Here is a 20142-nt window from a genome sequence, read left to right as displayed (position 1 = left end):
GAGGGAGCTGGGGTTGCTTAGCCTGGAGAAGAGGAAGCTCAGGGGAGACCTTATTGCTCTCTACAACTACCTGAAGGGAGGTTGTAGATAGGTGGGGCTGGTCTCTTCTCCCAGGCAACCAGCACTAGAACAAGAGGACACAGTCTCAAGCTGTGCCAGGGGAGGTTCAGAGTGCATGTTAGGAAGAAATTCTGCACAGAGAGACTGATTGCCCATTGGAATGTGCTGCCCAGGGAGGTGGTGGAGTCACCATCACTGGAGGTGTTTAGGAAGAGACTGGATGGGGTGCTTGGTTGCATGGTTTAGTTGATTAGGTGGTGTTGGATGATGGGTTGAATGCAATCACAGTATCATTAAGGTTGGAAGAGACCTCAAAGATCATCAAGTCCAACCTGTCACTGCAGACCTCATGCCTAGACCATGGCACCAAGTGGCATGTCTAATCCCCTCTTGAACCCCTCCAGGGATGGGGACTCCACCACCTTCCTGGGCAGCACATTCCAATGACGAATGTCTCTTTCCATTAAGAACTTTCTCCTCACCTCCAGCCTAAATGTCCCCTGGTGCAGCTTGAGACTGTGTCCCCTTGTTCTGGTTCTGGGTGCCTGGGAGAAGAGACCAACCCCTTCCTGGCTACAACCACCTTTCAGGTAGTTGTAGCGAGAAATGAGGTCACCCCTGAGCCTCCTCTTCTTCAGGCTAAACAATCCCAGCTCCCTCAGCCTCTCCTCATAGGGCTGTGCTCAAGGCCTCTCCCCAGCCTTGTTGCCCTTCTCTGGACATGTTCAAGTGTCTTGATGTCCTCCTTAAACTGAGGGGCCCAGAACTGGACACAGTACTCAATGATCTTGAAGGTCTCTTCCACCCTGGTTTATTCTGCTCTAAAAAGGGGCAGACAAAAGATGATTTATTGCCTTTTTTTTGTTTTTCTCCATTGCTGCTCTGGATTTGTTTGCTAGATGTTTGATTCATTAAAGTTTTAATTGCTCCCATCAGGTATTTCTCTTTTTAAATAGACACATAGCATGCTTATGCAACTTAGACTGCAGGAATTGGGATTCAGGGATTGGTCAATTGATTGCTGATAATGAAATTTTAATTGTAGTAGCACTTAAGATGAAATAATATGCATCAACATGAAACATGTTGAGACTTTTTACATAATTATCTTTTCAAGAATTTACTTGGGATGTAGTAGTCTCTTGACACAAATGTGCTGTGGTAGGTTGAATTCTTTTGCAGACCTCATTAAAGTGGAACCAAGGGGCAGGAAGGCCTCGCTGCAGGGGGCCAAGAGTAAGAAGCCCCCAGACCAAGGGGCCAAACTCTAGGCACCAGATGGGCATTTTACTGATTTTTATGGTTTTATTTATTGTGGTTTTACCCTATCCCTGTGGGGGGCTGTAATGAATCTGTGTTCCCATGAGAATCTGGAAAGTCTCCTGGACCGAATGTTTAAGGGTGAGAAACTGTGAGATGAGATAGGAACCACCTGTGTGAGTCTAACAAGTAACTACAGTAGATGAGATAGGAGTCAGCTGTGCTAGCTTAATGAGTATCACTAGCCAATAAGAGTTGTAAGAGAAGCCTGTTAACCAATCCCATGCAGCCACATCATCAGCCAATCACATGTGAGTTGCCCAAGGGGAGCCTTTGGTCTTGGTCACTCTCTCTCTCTACTCTGCTTGCATTTTATCTTCCTTGCTTTGGCTGACCCCCGAACCCTACGGCAACATATCCCTTCTTCCCAGTCCATACAGATCTTTTAATTTTGGAATGGGCTTTGGATCAGCTGTCTTCTGAATGGGGATCTAACAGGAACCTGTGTGTCACAGGCAAAACTCTTACATCTTAGTGGCTTTCTTTTCCTGTCAAGGAAACCTCATGCCTAATGTTGCTTCTGAGCTTGTTCCTTCCTGCAGGCTTTCAATCTCCACGTAAAAATGTTAAATACTTGGCTTACTTATTACTTTGTTCTTTCAAAAGTTTTGTTTCAGTTCTCTTCTGGTTTAGAAACATACTCAAGATGATGATTACTTTAGCAAGATCTTCTGATCGGAATTCTTTTTTAAAACCTGAAATCATAGAATCTATAAGGATGGAAAAGACCTCAAAGGTCATCAAGTCCAACCTGTCACCCAAGACCTCATGACTACTGTTTAAAACCATGGCTTCAAGTGCCATGTCCAAACCCTTTTTGAACAACTCCAGGGACAGTGACTCCACCACTTCCCTGGGCAGCATATTCCTGATTGACAGCTGGTTGAACATGAGCCAACAGTGTGCCCAGGTGGCCAAGAAGGCCAATGGCATCCTGGCCTACATCAGGAATAGTGTGGCCAGCAGGACCAGGGAAGTCATTCTGCCCTGTACTCAGCACTGGTTAGGCCACACCTTGAAGACTGTAGGTTCAGTTCTGGGCCCCTCAATTTAAGGATATTGAGACACTTGAACGTGCCCAGAGAAGGGCAACGAGGCTGTTGAGAGGCCTGGAGCACAAGCCCTGTGAGGAGAGGCTGAGGGAGCTGGGGTTGTTTAGACTGGAGAAGAGGAGGCTCAGGGAAGACCTTATTGCTGTCTACAACTACCTGAAGGGAGGTTGTAGCCAGGTGGGGGTTGGTCTCTTCTCCCAGGTAGCCAGCACCAGAACAAGAGGACACAGTCTCAAACTAGGCAATATTTATAGGCATGCTTTAATTAACCAAAATATTATTTTTGTCATCCTTACAAAGAAGAAAAAATTAAAATATAGGAGTTGTCTGCTGTAACTGAAAGAGTTCATGTAGGAGCAGAATGAGTGTGGTGAGTCATCAGAGATGTCTGCTAATAACAGCAGTTTTCCACAACCACACTGACATTTCTGTTTCTACTTACAAAATGTAAATGAGGTGAAAGATGGCATTTACAGCTACTGTTTGGTGTCCTTAACACACATTCTGTAACAACTGCTGGTCTATTTGATTCTGCAGTTTTGTCTTCCAGTGGCAGAGACATTAGCCAGCTTAGAACAGGAAGACATAGCAGAGAAACAGGAATTGTATCAAGCTACAGCAACCCTTTATGGGGAAAGAAGTGGTAAATATTAAACAGAGAAAGAAGATGAAGGGGGGTGTACAGTAGTTTCTGGATTCTGGCAACTAAGAAAATGAATGAGTGAGTCTGTCAATATTTTTCCTGGAGGGAGCTGTGATCAGAAAACCAAACTGCTATGAATGATGCAAGTACTAGGACTGTGGTAGTGCAAGAAGAGAGGAGACTCTCATTTTCATGTTCTTTGCTGCCCTAGCTTTGTTAGTAGTCTGCAGGAAGGAACAGCTGTTGGGAAGGGGTAGTAAACAGAAAGATGGCAACATGAAAAGTCAGGAACACAAGCAAAAAAATACATTGCTTGTATTCATTTGTCACTTCGTGCAGAGGACTCCTGGCTTAATATCTGCTGTAATGCTCAATTCTTAGCAGAGAACTCCTGGCTTAATACCTGCTGTAATGCTCAATTCTTGGAGCTGCAAAACTATCTTTATAGGGCTTTTAAATGCAGCTGCTGTGTATGCTAGTCCTGATACTCTGCAGTGAATTTATGCAAAGTCCTAATTTACCTCACAGGATTTATCTATTAAAAGCCAACTTAATAGCTAGCCTCCTGAAGTTAAGGTACAATGGTTATTAGTAGGATATTTTTGTCAGGTCAAAACCAGAAATTGTTTTCTTTGATTTTGATTTTTGGTTGAAGGTATAGGTCATGCAAGTTGTTTAAAAATTGTGTCCTTTTATATGTGTCCCAGCTGTTCAAGACAAGTAGAGATCATTAAACATAAACCAGAATTTTTGTAAGCATAAAAGAGAATATTTATAATTATCTCTGTGACACTTGCTACTAAATTACTGGATTTGTATTGACCACTTGTTCCTACTGTCTCTATCACAACTGGGCTTCTCATTATCTGTAGTGACAAAACTACAAGAATCACTACTGTGTCCAGTTCTGGGCTCCTCAGTTTAGGAAAGATGTTGAGTTGCTGGAACTTGTCCAGAGAAGGGCAACAAAGCTATTGAAGTGTTTGGAGCACAAGCTCCATGAGGAGAGGCTAAGGGAGCTGGGGTTGCTTAGCCTGAAGAAGAGGAGGCTCAGAGGAGACCTTATGGCTTTCTACAACTACCTGAAGGGAGGTTGTAACCAGGTGGGGGTTGGTGTCTTCTCCCAGGTGGCCAGCACCAGAACAAGAGGACACAGTCTCAAGCTGTGCCAGGGGAGGTTTAGGCTGGATGCTAGGAAGAAGTTCTTCCCAGAAAGAGAGATTGGCCATTGGAATGTGCTGCCCAGGGAGGTGGTGGAGTTGCCATCACTGGAGGTGTTTAGGAAGAGACTGAATGGGGCACTTGGTGCCATGGTTTAGTTGATTAGATAGTGTTGGGTGATAGGTTGGACTCGATGATCTCTTAGGTCTTTTCCAACCTGGTTAATTCTGGTTTATTCTATTTGTTGAACTATATCTCTTGTCAAAGGTATTTTTCTCAAAATAAACCCTTTTTTGCACATAATTTAGGTAAGTTAATAAAACTATCAAATCTGTTGGTTTGATTAAGCTACTTTTTACTAATGAAGCCAGGCTTTTAATGCAGACTAACTTTAAAATTTAGTTCAAATAACTTTATTAAAGTTCCTCTTTGTTGTTTTTTCCACTTGAAGTAACCAAAGTAATGAAATAAAACTGAGAATAGAAGAATAGGTTGGAAAGTAGATTTGTTTCAAACCCATGAACTCTGTTTGAAATCTAAAATATTAATTGATTCCTCTTCCTATCCTTGCTGTACTTCTGTTTTAGTCAACTTCTTCCTGTGCATTTGTGGAGGATCAGGGCACAGGCTCTGTCGTGTCTGCCCCACACTCCATAAACTTCCTTCTAGACCACTGAAGTATTGTACTTAAAGCTACCTTTTGGAAATAACAGGACAACAACCTTTAAATTTCTGGAGGCTGAAAAATATTTGTCTTTTTCTTGGGGGGAAAAAAAAAGCTGCAGGGACTGACTTGTGCTAATTATTGCATCTCCTGTAGGCATGCCAGTATGGTTAAATCACTGCCTAGCTGTACTTGTATGCCAGCAAGCCTGAGAAAAATCTGTCCTTCTTGATGTGCCTGAGGTCTTTTTCTTGTTCAGCATGGTGTGCCATGTAAAACATTGGACTGGGAAGCAGAAACAGATGCCATAGTGTAATAAAAAAAGTGAGCAAGAGGAGCTCCTTGAATAGTGTATCCTCTATAATTTGCAGCTATTTCTTTTCCATGAAAATCACTGCTAGAGATGCTTTCAATGAATTTCAAGTAAATGGCTGCTGGAGTAGACAAGTGTTCACCCAGTTGGATACAACTAATGGATGAATGAACAAACATTTCCTTTTGCTACTCTATTGGCAGTTGTCATCTCCAGCTGAGATGAACCATGAACTCTACAGCAGTAAGTTAAAGGCCTAGGACAAAGGTGTTGGAGGTACAGTCTGTGTGATTTGATTACTGATGTAGCCAGACGTGGGTTGGTAACCTACCATGTGCACGTATATCACAGTATCACCAAGGTTGGAAGAGACCCCAAGGATCATCAAGTCCAACCTGTCACCACAGACCTCATGACTAGACCATGGCACCAAGTGCCATGTCCAATCCCCTCTTGAACACCTTCAAGGACAGTGACTCCACCAACATCCTGGGCAGCACATTCCAATGGTGAACTTTCTCCTCTCCTCCAGCCTAAACATCCCCTGGCACAGCTTGAGACTGTGCCCTCTTGTTCTGGTGCTGGTTGCCTGGGAGAAGAGACCAACCCCTTCCTGGCTGCAACCACCTTTCAGGTAGTTGTAGAGAGCAATGAGGTCACCCCTGAGCTGCCTCCTTCCTCTTAAAATGTATGGAAGAGATTTAGATATATTAGGAACTGAGGAAGTGGACAAGAGGAAAGTGTATAGGAAGAATGGACTACATCTCAGTCAAAAGGGAGTCAAGCAGATGGTACTGAATCAGCAAGGTTACAGAGGAATATTGAAACTTAGGAACTGGGCAAAGCTTACAGGCATAGACCACCTGAGTTTAAACTTAAGCAGTGCTAGACAATGCAAACAGTTTGGGGGTTGTTAAAAATCCCTCTATTAGAAGGCCAAGTAAGTCATGGTTTAAACAGAACAAATAATGGAAAGGTCATTTAAAAAAAAAAAATTATATATATATATAAGTACTGGGAATGAAATCACCAAGTGAGAAAAATAGGAAAGCCCACAAAATACGGAATGTGTCATGTGACATTCTTTACATACTTTAAAACCAGGGGGCCAGGGAGGTAGGTGGTGATATTGCTTGATGGTATTGCCAAAGATACAGCAGAGAAGTACAGGGAATTCTTTACCTTGGTCTTTGCTGCTGTAGGTATTGGAGAGATTCCCTGTGGCCCATCCTGTTTAAAAGACAAAGCAGAGAAGCTAGCTCAGTTTGAAGTAAATACATGGGTTATATTAGATCTGATAGACAAGTGGCATCAGCTAAGGCTAGGATGATATTCACGAGGGGACTCTGAAGGAATTCAGATGTGAAATTATTGGTCTTGGTCTGCAGCCCAGTAGTACAAATAGTGGCTATGCCAGATGAGTAGAATATTGCCACTGCAATCCCATCTGCAAGAAAGGGCTCTGGAGGACATCCTGTCAGCTACGGAGCAATGAAGCTGGTGCATACTTCTGGTAAGGTGGCAGAATATGTAATAACAAATATAATGACATAGATAAATGCTGCCTGGGAATCAGCATGGTTTCTGTAGAGGGAAGACCTGCCATGCTAACAAGCTGTGCAATTTTTCTGTGAATCTGGTAGAATGTGGATAAAGGAATCTAGTGGATATGAAGAAGAAAGTCAATTACTATGTTGTGACTTACTAAACTCTAGGGGCAGGATGTGATTCAGTGAATAAACATCTATGATGGAAAAATGCTCAGTGAAGATGAGCAAGATTGATGTGCCCATGACCCCCAGAGAAGCTGATGAACAACAGTTGAGTGAATTAACTGTCAGTGTAAATGTCTTCCAGAGGTAACCAGATCAGAACGGAGTGAATGCATGGTTCAACCCAATACAGAATACAAAACCTGGCAAGATTATTTTGAAGAGAGTAACAGTATTGAGCTGCTTTCAGCCCACATCCCAGTGACTTGTGATGCCCAGCATCATGACAGTAAAGGTATTTTAGAGACAAGACTGGCAATGGAAGTCGCTTTGGTATTGCAATTGAACTGTATATTGCAAGGGCTGTCTTTTGCTATGTGTGACTTACACTGAAAACACAATAAAGGTGTATTTAGGTTTGCTTTGTTAAGTTAGAAACCCCTTGTAACATCAAACATCCTCAGATAATTATGTTTGATATTAAACATCGTACCCTCCACACATGGAATATTTAATAAGAACCTGGTCAGGGTATATTGAACTCTGATATGTGGCTTTAGGGGAAAGACTTTCTTGTACTGAAAGCTAGTTAAGGGGAGGTAAAGGGTATCTTGAGGTGAGAGGTGGGGGCATGGGAGAACACTGGAGTCTTGCAGGGTTGTTGATGGGATTGGTTTTATTTAACTTCAGCAACGACCTAGAAAAGAGAATGAACAGTGAAACTTTCAAACTTGCAGATGCTAGATGGTAACTTCTGGAGTAAGCCAAAAAATAGGCTTGTGGCAAAGGGTAATAAAAGAACCTCTATAGAACTGAGGGAAAAGGCAACGGATCAGCTTCCACAGACATAATTAGTGTAGGCAATTTAACTTGGGGAGAACAATCTAAACCACATGGAAATGATGCCACACTCTAAACTGGAAGCTATAACACAGCAAGGAGATTTCAGATTGGTTCTGTGAGATGCTTGGTTTGGTGTACCATATGCTATTCCTGCAACAATGCTCTGTCTTGGGATGGCTTGAGGGAATGGAAAGGACGATAGAAAGTGGCCAATCCTGCATGATCTTCCAGAATAGTGCATCTGTTATGGAAAGAGAAGCTGGGCTAGATACTTACATTGTGTACTATGGTTTAGATTATATTAAATGATGTTCAGTGTTAGGTGGTAACTGAAGACTGACAACAGACTCCTTGTGCAGTGGCAGAAGTCCAAACCTTGCATTGCTGATTCTTCATGTCGAGGTAGAATGTGATTGTTACATCTGAACTAAAATCCGTGCAGGTAGTATGACATTTTCAGGTTTAGAAACACCAGCACAAAATGTGGGCAATTGATAAAATTGTTGTGTCACAGCATAAAATGAGTTCTCATTTGTTATCTGAACCATAATGATTAGCCAAATGTTCCTGGCTGCTTCTGTATGTACTAATTTAAATATGAATAAAAGAGCATTTGTACACTTCCTTGGGCAAAGAGTTACTGCAGTACACTTAATGAGTGGCTGCTTGGTGGTACACAGAGCCCTGAGTGCAAAGCTGCTTCTGTGGATTAATAATTTGTGATATTTCATTAATATTCATTGTTAATTAACACAAGAGAAGGAAATGTGCAGTCTAGCATGGTATTTTTCATTGTTCATGCTTCATTAATTGAACATGCTTTGTATCAACTATTTTTCATATATATACACACACATACACCTAGGAGGAACAGCACTTGGTAGAATTAATCACGTAGTTGATAAACAGCCTGATAAAACTTTTGTCAGAACATTCTAAACTCTTCATACTCTCAAATCTTCAAGAGCTTTCTCATTTGCAGTCCTGCTGAGCTATTGCAAAGCTTTGCCTTTTGCTTTCTGTTGTGTCATATTAACGTTGCTGTGTTTGACAAGCTCTGAAGGATAGATTATGGCAGAGTTTGAAGGGAAAAGATGTTTGTTTGCTATTGGACCAGCTAATAAAAAGCAGACAAAAGCAGGGTTTCATGTACACCTACTCACAGAAAGAATGATTGGCCACTGGAATGGGCTTCCCAGGGAGGTGGTGGAGTCACCATTATTGGAGGTGTTTAAGAGGAGACTGGATGCGGTGCTTGGTGCCATGGTTTAGTTGACTAGGTGGTGTTGGGTGATAGGTTGGACTCCATGATCTAGAAGGTCTTTTCCAACCTGGTTAATTCTATTCTATTCCTGCAACACAAAGCAATATTAGTATTTACAACACTTTTCCCCTAAAGTTGTTGTTTGTTTGTTTTCTAGCTGTGTTGTTTTGTGGGGTTTTATTTGTGTTGGGTTTGGTGAGGGTATTTTGTGGTGGTGTGTTGTGGCTGGTTTTCTTTATTTTGGTGATGTGGTGGGTTGGTTTGTGTTTGGGGTTTTGGAGGGCATGGTGTGTTTAGGGATTTTGGGGGTTGGTTTGTTGTTTTTTCCTTGGGGGTGAGGGGGAGGGTGCTTGGCTTTTTTGTTTGCTTTTTAGTGTGTGAGATCTTCAGCAGAAGAATGGAGAAAATAAGCAAACCCAAATAGTACCAGATATCTTTTTTTCCTCAAAAAACTATTTTTCCTCTCATGAATGCTAGTTTTATTTAAATTAAAAAATAGAATTAAATGAGAGCATTTGCAGTTCTTGTTGCAAGGTGAATTGGTAAAGTTCTCTGGAAAGAAAAGCTAGAAATGGGAAAGAATACTGAGAAAATGCCCTAAATTACAACACAGTCTCTATCTTGAAGTCTGAAGTGATGACAAATCCCTCACTACACTTCTGTGATAATGAGAACACCAGAGTTAAATCTCCTCAGAAAATAACTGGTGCTACACTGTTTAAGGAGAAATCTCTTCCCGTGCAAGGAAGCAGCAAAGGACTTGGCTGTGGTTCAGTCTTTATTTTAAAATGAAAATAAAACTTGCAGAAAAATCCATCTTCTGCTGCTTCATCCTTAATGTATTGAAGAAAATACACACTACTGAGAAGACAAAGATAGCTTAAGTGTTGTTTTCATTTTTAAATCTGACCCAAGATCTTGCTAGGCTTATAGATTGTATTTCTGTTGCCCAAAAGGTCAGCTATTGTTTTGGTTGCAATCCTTAATATACAGTACTAGCAGTTTTCAGTCAGTAATAGCCAGGTGGTGTTTTTCCTAAGGTAAATTTATTAGTTCATTTTCAGCAGTTGTAACTGCGAGACTTGTAAATACATAAAATGCAAGAGGGCAAATGGTATCCTGGGGTGGATCAAGCAAAGTGTGCCCAGCAGGTTTGCTGAGGTTCTTCTCCCCCTCTACTCTGCCCTGGTGAGACCACGCCTGGAGTATTTTGTCCAGTTTTGGGCTCCCCAGTTCAAGAGAGACAGGGATCTGCTGGAGAGTCCAATGGAAAGGCACAAGGATGATTAGGTGACTTGAACATCTCTTCTGGTGAAGAGTGACTGAGAGCCCTGGGGCTGCTTAGTTTTGAGAAGAGGAGACTGAGAGGGGATCCAATCAATGTCTGTAAATATCTGAGGGGTGGGTGTCAAGTGGATGGGGCCAATCTTTCTTTGGTGGTGTACAGTAATAAGACAAGGAACAATGGACGCAGATATGAACATAGAAGATTCCACCTAAACATGAGGAGAATTTTCTTTACAGTGAGGGTAATGGAACCCTGGAATAGGCTGCTAAGAGAGGTTATGGAATCTCCTTCTCTGGAGACTTTCAAAACCTGCCTGGATGCATTCCTGTGTGGACTACCCTAGGTGATCTTGCTTTGGCAGGAGGGTTGGACTCAATCTCTAAAGGTCCCTCCAAACCTCTAACATTCTGTGACTCTGTATTCTAGAGCTCTATCTTTCTGGATTCAATAACATGCCTGATCCCAGCCAAGACTTGGAAATGTTTTACATGTTAGCATGCAATAAGGGACCTATGAAAATCATGCACAACTAAATTGTTTTATTTCTGACCTTTGTCAGATTTAGACCTCAACTCGCAGAGCTCATTGCCCTCCCGATCCCCTGAGAATGTTTATTTTGAGATTTTCTGCAATTTTTGTGTCTATGTTGGCAGACTTTACTTGAAATCACTGCCTCATTATGCAAGGTATCCCTGGTGCCTGTGCAAAACATTTTATGTTACCAGATGCTAATATGAGATTTTTGGCAAGCTGGAGCAGGTGATCAAGGGGTGGATCAAAAAATGTGTATAGCTTTAAAAAAGAAAATTCTCATGCAGCAAGACAATATGTAATCTCAGTTTTGAAAGAAAGCTGCCTGTGAGAAGTGGAGGGGTTGTTTTTCCTTGCTGGTAGGTAGCCTTTTCTGATCAGCACTTAAGGTAATGGCTTCATGTGGTACTCTACCTTTAGGCTACATCAGGATTAGACCCATTTTGGACTGAAGCAGACTTGAAACTTTGCAACCTTTCATCTTTCTATCCTTCAGAAAACCTTGTCAAGGTGCATAGGTATTGTTAAGATATGGTGGTGAAAAGAGTCAGGCGAAACAAAGTTCATCTTGGATTTCAAGGCAAATACTCTTGTCCTTGTGAAATGTATTGGTCTTCAGGGTTGTTGGGTTTGTGTTTGTGTTTTGGTTTTTTGTAGTGAGCAACGAATTTAGCAACATTCATTTGTAATCTTGCCTTGCAATTGAGTTAATGATATGTTCAGCACTGAGAAGACAGAACATTGGACTACAGAGATCTGGTTGGCTACAGAGCCCAGTGTCTCCCAGCTGCAGGCAACGAAGCACATGTATTCTCTCACTGACTGAGAGAATATGAATGCCAAGGAGAGAAAGTACTGTCATCTCATTTCACACAGGACAGAAGTGGACAGATCCAGCAGGAGATTGATTTATTTATTGTTTTTAATAAGGTAAAACTTCATTGGAATTAATTTTTAGTAAGGCCTGGTGGAAAGTAAGGAAGATTGCTTGTGTCTAAAGCTGTAGAATACTCTTATTGTTTAGCTAAAAGACATAATTTAGTACTGAATAAAGGAGATTGGGGGGGGTGTATTTATTTTTTGGTTTAAAATTATTTTGTTGTGCATAGTCAATCTCTGTACCTTTTATTTTTTTTGAAAGGTGGAGGAACTTTAGAATTTTACTTTTGGTTGAATGGGGAAAGACTCTTATCTAGTGAGAGTTATCTGCTTGAAGAGACCATAACTCATCTCTGTGATCCCTAAAAAGACCTGAAGTTAGCATCCTTGATGTGACCTCTTCTGTTAGCAGGGAACACCACCCCTTAAAGTGGTGAGAGTGCTGCATCTTAGCAATCCTGTTTGTGTAACTTTGAGAAGATCTAGTGACAAGCAAATGCAAAAGTAGGAGAGGCCCAGTTCTTCATAAATTCTTCTGAGTGAATGATGCCTTTCCTCTTGGGAAAGAGGTCAGTCTTGGTGGTATAAATAATTCTGTTGGCTTTCCCCTGCATGCTTTTCTGAAGGGAAATAAAAAGAAAAAGGATTGAGGAACATTTGGAAACATCTTACAAGAATGTTTATAGAAGTATCAGAAAAAATAGATTTATTTTTTTTAATGTGCTTTTAACCAACCAGGTTATCTGCATTTCTTTCCTGTCTGATTTTAGACTTCAGCTGGTTGTACCCAGAAGTTACAGGTGTCTTCTGTTTGGAACAAGTAATCGTACATACATAGAGCTCAATACACAGAGCTCAATCATACTTGCAAGCATTTTAAACCCACATCAACAAATTGCTGCATGTATATAGAGCCATAAAGGGAGGCCATTGCATGATGGGGATCTAGTGGGATTCTTTGGTCTTACAAGTTAGGTCAGTGACAAACTAGGTGTTCTTTTAGAGTCTACCTAAAATAATAATAATGCATTGCAGCTTTCTGAGCTTTGTTTACAAACAAGGACCTGTAAGTGTTGTTTGGTAATGCATTTCCTCTCAGAAAATAATTTTCTGATAAATTGCCAAGTATTATGAGAAATGGCTCAGAAAAGGGATTGCTTAGTCTGTGTAAGAGAAGGTTGAGGGAAGACTTATTGCTCTCTACGACTCCCTGAAAAGGGGTTGCACTGAGGTGGCTCTTGGTCTCTTCTCCCTTGGATGAAGTGATAGAACAAGAAGAGAGGGCATCAGACTACACCAGAAGAGGTTTAGGTTGGAGATTAGGAAAAAAATTTTTATTGAAAGAGTGATCAGACATTGGAATGGGCTGCCCAAGGAGGGGGCAGAGTCACTGAGCCTGCAAGTGTTCAAGAATGTGTAGACAAGGTTGTTATTTGATAGGTTGGACAGGATGATCTTGAGGGTCTCTTCCAACCTGGTTTATTCTATTCGGAGGACGGTTTAACAGTCATGGTGGTGTTGGATTGAAGGTTGGACTTGATGACCTTCAAAGTCTTTTCAAGATAGAACAACTCTCTGAATGTGTGGTTTGTTTGGTTTTTTTTCTTACACAGAACATTTCATTATGAGGTCTTATATTCTCTATTCCACCAAAATTATCCTGTGTCATTTGGCAACTGATTGCCGAGGAAAATGCCAATAGACCAGGTCATATCATCCCAAGTGTGCTCAGATGTTGTGCATGAGAGAGGAGGAGAGATGAAAAAGTCATCAGAAAACATGATATTTCCCAGGGAAAAATGCTGTAGAGTTTTCTTTGACACTTTTTTTATTTATTTGCAATTCCATCTTTTCAGTTCAGAATGACTGTTTTCTGCACTCAGAGGTGAGAGGAAGAAATGTGTGTCTCAAAACCAAAGATTTATAAGCCAAAAACTGCAGGGAACTTAGTGGAGCTGAAAGTAAATGTTGAGCCCAGTGGCACCCCAGTGAGAGTCAGACCTTTGAGGTGAAGTAGCCATAAGAATGAAGCAAGTTATTCTACAGGATATGTAGGACAGAGAGAGATTACCAGCAGGAAAGGAACAAAATCTATTTGTGCCTCCAGGACACTCTGTTAGAATTTGATCCATTTATGCTTCTAAAAGGTTGTTTAAAACCCCAATTAGCACCAGGAAACCAGAAGGACTTGAACTGCAATCCGTTGTTTTGTTTAATGTGGAATGTGGTGAATCTTGCCTCAAGCGGCAAAGACAGCAATAGGAAAGCTTCTTGTTCCTTGTATAACAAAGCAGAATGTGTGCTGCCCTTAACCTTACTTTTTCCCTCAAGTCTTTAACTTAAAGAACTAATTTGAACAAGGCAGTATTCATTCATTTTGTCTAACTATAGCCTGAGAGCAAGTTGGGCAAAATTGCTAATAACCCTGACTCTAAATGTGAAGTTGCTATTGTACAAAGATTGCCAGAGCAGATCGACTCTTAAAACTGCATCCTGCATGCCTTTCATTTTTTAACTAGAGAGAGAGAGAGCAAATGTTGGGAGTGGGGAGCACAGGCTAAAATACACTTTCATCTTAAACAAAGGTGTTGGTAGTATCTGCATGTAAAAACTGTGAATGAGCAGCAGGCATCAAAGGATTTTTATATACTGATTTTTCACATATACCTGGTTAAGAAATTAAATGAAGGAGGAAGAGAACAAAGTACAAGCAGTTGGTGTAGAGTATTTAAAATTTTATCATAGCTCTGCTGAACTGACCAACTATTAAATCTCTTTCAATTTTGTGGTGTGGGGTTTTTTGTTTCCCTTTGATGAACAGACACTTAAATTTGGTTAGGGGTTAGGTTAATGATTGGACTTGATGAAGCTTTTTCCAACTGAAATAGTTCTATGATTCTATAACAATGATGATAAAGATGGAAGGTAGCCTGCTTGTCTTATAAACAAAAATTATTTCAGTGGCATTTTGTAACACTATTGCAACACCCCACACAGTTTTAATGCTATTTCTTTGCTATGTAGTAGGAAAAAGTAAATGGAGGCAAAATTTACATCCTTATTGATAGCTGATGAGGCATAGTTAGGTCCAGTGAAAACTGCCCAAGGGGCCACGATACCTACTAGCAGACAATCTAAGTATAACATTCAGGAGGCTTATATAATATTATTTCATGCATAATTTCCTATTTCCTGCTGTTTTATTCTCCCATGTTCCTGAGAGTAGCTATTAGGTTTATTATGAATTATTGGTTTAATTATCTACCTTGTACTTAATAGAAAAGACTAAGCCTGCTACTTTCACACTTTCATCTTTACCATAGTCATGATGGGATTTTATGGGTGGGGGAAAAAATGTTACCATGACATTGCAGTATTTGCAGTCTCTCTCCTGTTTTTATTTGTAGTCAAGTGTTTTGCTCAGCATCAGAACACAATTCTTACTCCCCTAAAGTTTTGTTCTCGCATTCTTACTCAAATTTGTGAAGGAAAATTCAGCTTTTTCTGTCCTTTTGTGATACTGTAATGCTGTACTACAGCATTACTTGAGAAATAAAGGCAGGGTAGAAGAAATAAATAAATATACCTAATTTTATACATGTTATATTGAGAAAGATAGATATAGCTATGTATAGATAGATTGATATATGTATTTTTTCAGAAAGCCTGTTTAGAATTGCTTAATCAATAATTCCTCTTACTTAAAAAAGCTTTTCTCCCAGAAGCCTTCAAATCCTGCATGCATCTGTAAAAGGTTAGAAATAGCCAGTCCTTGTTACTCTGCAGGAATAACATTAAGATACTTCACAAAAGTACCTGAATTCAAAGGTGTGATTAAAGAACTATCAACAGGATGGAAATCTCTGAAGTGTAGAGCTGAAAGAATCTCCTATTGAAGTATTTGCTGGTGGTATTCTTTCCATGAAAAACAGTTTTCATAGAATCATAGAGGCTGGGAAAGACCCTTATGATCAGGTCCAGCCACTGACCCTGCTCTACAAGTTCATCCCTAAACCTTATCCCCACATGTAAACGACCTTTAAACACATCCAGGGTTGGTGACTCAATCACCTCCCTGGTCAGCCTATTCTAAGGCCTGACCACTCTTTCTGTGAATTTTATTTTCCTAATGTCCAGTCTAAATCTACCATGCTGCACTTTGAGGCCATTTCCTCTTGTTCTCTCACTTAATTACCTGCGAGAAGAGAATGACACTAAACTTTCTACAACGTCCTTTCAGGTAGCTGTACACAGCAATGAGGTCTCCCCTCAGTTTCCTTCAAACTAAACATCCCCAGCTCCTTCAGTCGCTCTTCATAAGGTTTATTCTCCAGGCCCTTCACCATCTTCATCCTCCTCCTCTGCACTTGCTCCATAGTTTGCCCTTTGTGCATTTTAAAAGACTGGGACTGCTCCCTGACTTTTGAAAAACTTCTTGGGTGAAAGCAGAATGTCTTCAAAACCAAGAACTGGAGAAATCAAGTGAGACAAAATATGGAATCTTTCTAGAAACACTGTTTCAGACTCAGTAACGAAATGGGACTGGCTTTTGCCAAGTTACATGACTTCACTCTAGTCCCATTCTAGATTCACGTTTGTCCTGTTGGTAAGATTTTCACATTAAGGCAAGCAATTAATAGAATTGTTAATAACCTTTTTTAAAATCTTTCTTGACAAACTTTGTTCAAGCTTTTTCTTTATACCTCATAAATAGAATTTTAATTGGAAGCAGACTATGGCATCTTTGAAAGACTCCTACTTTAGTTACTTCAGCCCTCCTTTTACCTCATTCCTCTTGCTCATCTGACTTGTGCTTCATCACATTGCCTCCAGACCACTCTCTCTACTCCATGCTTTATGCTTTCTGTCTTTGACTTTCCTATCTTTACCACCTTGTTCTGTCACAGTATCAAAGTCCCATTAACAAAGCTATCTTTTTCCTTGATCTTGTATCTTTTATTGACACTCAGCTGTAGATTGTGGGTTAGCTGTAAATCCCCAAGATGGGTGCAATGAATGGAGCTGTGCTCTTTATCAGCTCCACTGTTGTTGTTTTTCTTTCATGCTAATATTTCATCTCCTACTGTGAGCTCTTCAGAGGAGGGACCTTCTTGTTTGAAATGCACTGTAGCCTGTAGCTCTGGCACTGATGCAAATGGATGGTGAAATATTGGTATTATTCAGAAGGCTACTTTACAGATTAGGATCCATTGAAGCTCAAAATGAGGGAGAGCTGATTATATAGAATCACTTGGATTGCAAAAGGCCTTTAAGATCATTGGTATGCAAGTGTTTTAACTGTACAGAGATGTAAGTAGATGAAACTTAGGCAGCTTGCTTGGCATAAGCCAATTGCATTGTTGACAACAAAACTAAGTGTGAAATGTTATGCTGACCTTGCTTAGAAATGGAATTACAGATGAGACATTTCTGTTAATGCAGAGCTGTGAGCTGCCATTTTTTTTGTTAGTAATGAAGAGTAAGATTAAGACAGGTTGGTAGCAATAAACATTATACCAAGTAATGAAATTTTCTGATGCAATTCCAACAAAGTGGTTGGAGCCCAATAGCAATCATACCTAGCTGCTGTACTGATGAATGTGATGATGGGATACTTAAGAATATGTGCAGCTGATAAAATAAGTCATAAAGATTTGTAACTGAGGAAAACCCTTTTTTTTTTTAAACATTTCTGCATGTCACAAAACTTTTTCTGCCATGCACTATTCATGTTCTGATTTGGACAATAAATTTAATTTCTTAAGCAAACCTGCAATCTTTTCTTTGGATGAGTATTAATGTGGCAACTAAACCCAAATTGAAATAAGGAACGTTGTCATCACCTGACTGATATGAATTCACTCTGGCTACAGGTAAAGGGAATAGCAAAAATGTTTCCTGTGGTTTAGTTAATGTAGAATCTCAGAATCACAGAATTGTCAGGGTTGGAAAGGACCTCAAAGATCATCTAGTTCCAACCTCCCTGCCATGGGCAGGAACACCTCACGTTAGATCAAGTTGTTCAGAGTCCCTCAACAGCTTTCTTGTAGGCCCCTTTAAGATATTGCAAGGTCACAGGAAGGTCTCCTTGGAGACATCCCCTCTCCAGACTGGGTAGCCCCAACTGTCTTTGTCTCCACAGGAGAGGTGCTCCAGCCCTCCGATCATCCTCGTGGCCCTTAGCTGGACATGTTCATATCACGTCCATATCTTTCTTGTGGTAGAGGCTCCAGAACTGCTGTGAACTAAGATATGAACTAATGAGGAAAATCTAAACTGAGCTAATTTGGGGGATCATGTACTCCAGTCTTTGACCCTTCCAGTGATCAGAATGGAACTTGGAACTTTCATTACCCTGTATTGATGTTGATCTCCTACAGGTAGAGCAAGGACATGGATGAACTATTTATTCCTTTCTCAGTGACTCTAAGAGCATAAATCACACTGTCAGGAAATACATTACTTCCAGTGACAGCAAATGCAAATATTGTCTCCATTCTTCTACTGTAGCTTTTCTTAATAAGAGATCATCTATGCAATGTTTTTGTAAGTTTTCATCAGATCAGGAAATGGTTATCTTATGCCCTGATTTAAATGTTCTCATGGAAGTGTTTGTTCTAATGTCTTCCACACTAAAGTACCAAGTTTCTACATTAAACAAAGTTTTCATTAGCTGATTTTTATTTACTTTTCAGTCCTTCCCTAATGGTTCTGTGCAACAAACAGCTGTTGAATTGTATCAAAGCTCATGCAAAGGCATGAGAAATAAAACCAAAACAAAATCCACACCTGTTCATAAAAGTAGATTTGCAGAACAAAATAATCAAAGTGAATGCAACTGGTTTGATTCAGTTTGAGGGTGTTTTATGCATTTTCCTTAAGACAGGAATTCCTGAAACAAACTATCTCTATTATTTTTAATATATCCCTATTGACATTGAAGAAGATGTAATGAGAAGATGGTGATTTAAATGAGAATTAAGATGACTTGAATGATAATATGTTGCTAGAATGTTAACACTTCTAGGAAGCCAAATGGCCAAATTGGTTTAAACTGAAAGTCAACAGCACACTCTCCTGTCTGTGGAACTGGCTAGCATCAGGGACTAAAGTAAAATATATATCACCAAAAAAATGAAATGTATACAGACTGATATTCCAATTTTCAGCATTACCTTTGGGAATTTCTAAGTCACAAATTGTACCTTTGCATTATAGTCCCCAATACATCCTTTATTCATAGATTCATGGTATACCAGGTTGAAAGGGACCTGAAAGATCGTCTAGTCCAACCTTTCAGGATACAAACATAGTTTAAATGAGGTGGCCCAGCATCCTGTCAAGCTGGGCCTTGAAACTGTCTAATGTAGGGGAATCCACTACCTCCCTTGGGAGTTTATTCCAGTGTCTAATAGTTCAACTGGTGAAAAAAAAATCTTTTCTGTGATCCAAACCAAATCTCCCCAGTAGCAACTTGTTCCCATTATCCCTTGTCTTTACCATGTGACTCTTTGTAAAATGGGTGCACTAAATTAGTTAAAAAGAAATTAATCTAGGTTTAATTCTGGAGTGTGTGTAAACATTTAAAATACATAACCCCATTTTGCATATTTGAGTTTGCATTGTTGCTAAGAATAATGGGGGGAGGGGGAGAAGTAATTTGTCATGTTTCCACTCCATTGTTTCTGAGAAATGCATTAATGAAGTTAGGTGCATCAAATAACACCATCAGATAACAAAATTAATGTCTCATGCTTTATGATGATGGCTTCTTTTTGCCTGTTTCAAATTCTGCCCCACCTCCCCGTAGCAACGAGCTTCACATTTGTTGTTGTGCTTCAAGACTTCGGTCCCAGGCTGTAAAAGATGCACAAGAATGAAAAATGTCATAGACTTTTCTTTATTTGTGCCAAGGGCTATAAATGGACCTATTAGGCTGGATGTTAGGAAGAAGTTCTTCATAGAAAGAATGATTGGCCATTGGAATGTGCTGCCCAGGGAGATGGTGGAGTCACCATCACTGGAGGTGTTGAGGAAGAGACTGGATGAGGCACTTGCTGCCATGGTTGAGTTGATTAGGTAGTGTGGGATGATTGGTTGGACTTAATGATCTTAAAGGTCTTTTCCAACCTGGTCTGGTCTATTCTATTAATTAATTTCTGAAAGTAATTTTAAACTTATTTGATATTGGCCTGGGTTGAGCTGGGACAGAAAGTATTTTAGCCCAAAGGAGTCTACAACTACTTGAAAGGAGGTTGTGGAGTGGTTGGTGCTGGTCTCTTAGAATCAATAAGGTTGGAAAAGACCTCAGAGATCACCTCTTCTCATAGGTAATCAGTGATAGAACAAGAGGGAACAGCCTCAAGCTGCCAGTGGGTAGGTTTAGACTGGACATTAGGAAAAGAATATTTC

The sequence above is a fragment of the Dryobates pubescens genome, chromosome 9, assembly GCF_014839835.1.
Source record: "Dryobates pubescens isolate bDryPub1 chromosome 9, bDryPub1.pri, whole genome shotgun sequence".
NCBI classification, from domain to species: domain Eukaryota; kingdom Metazoa; phylum Chordata; class Aves; order Piciformes; family Picidae; genus Dryobates; species Dryobates pubescens.
This window is presented reverse-complemented; position numbering follows the sequence as displayed.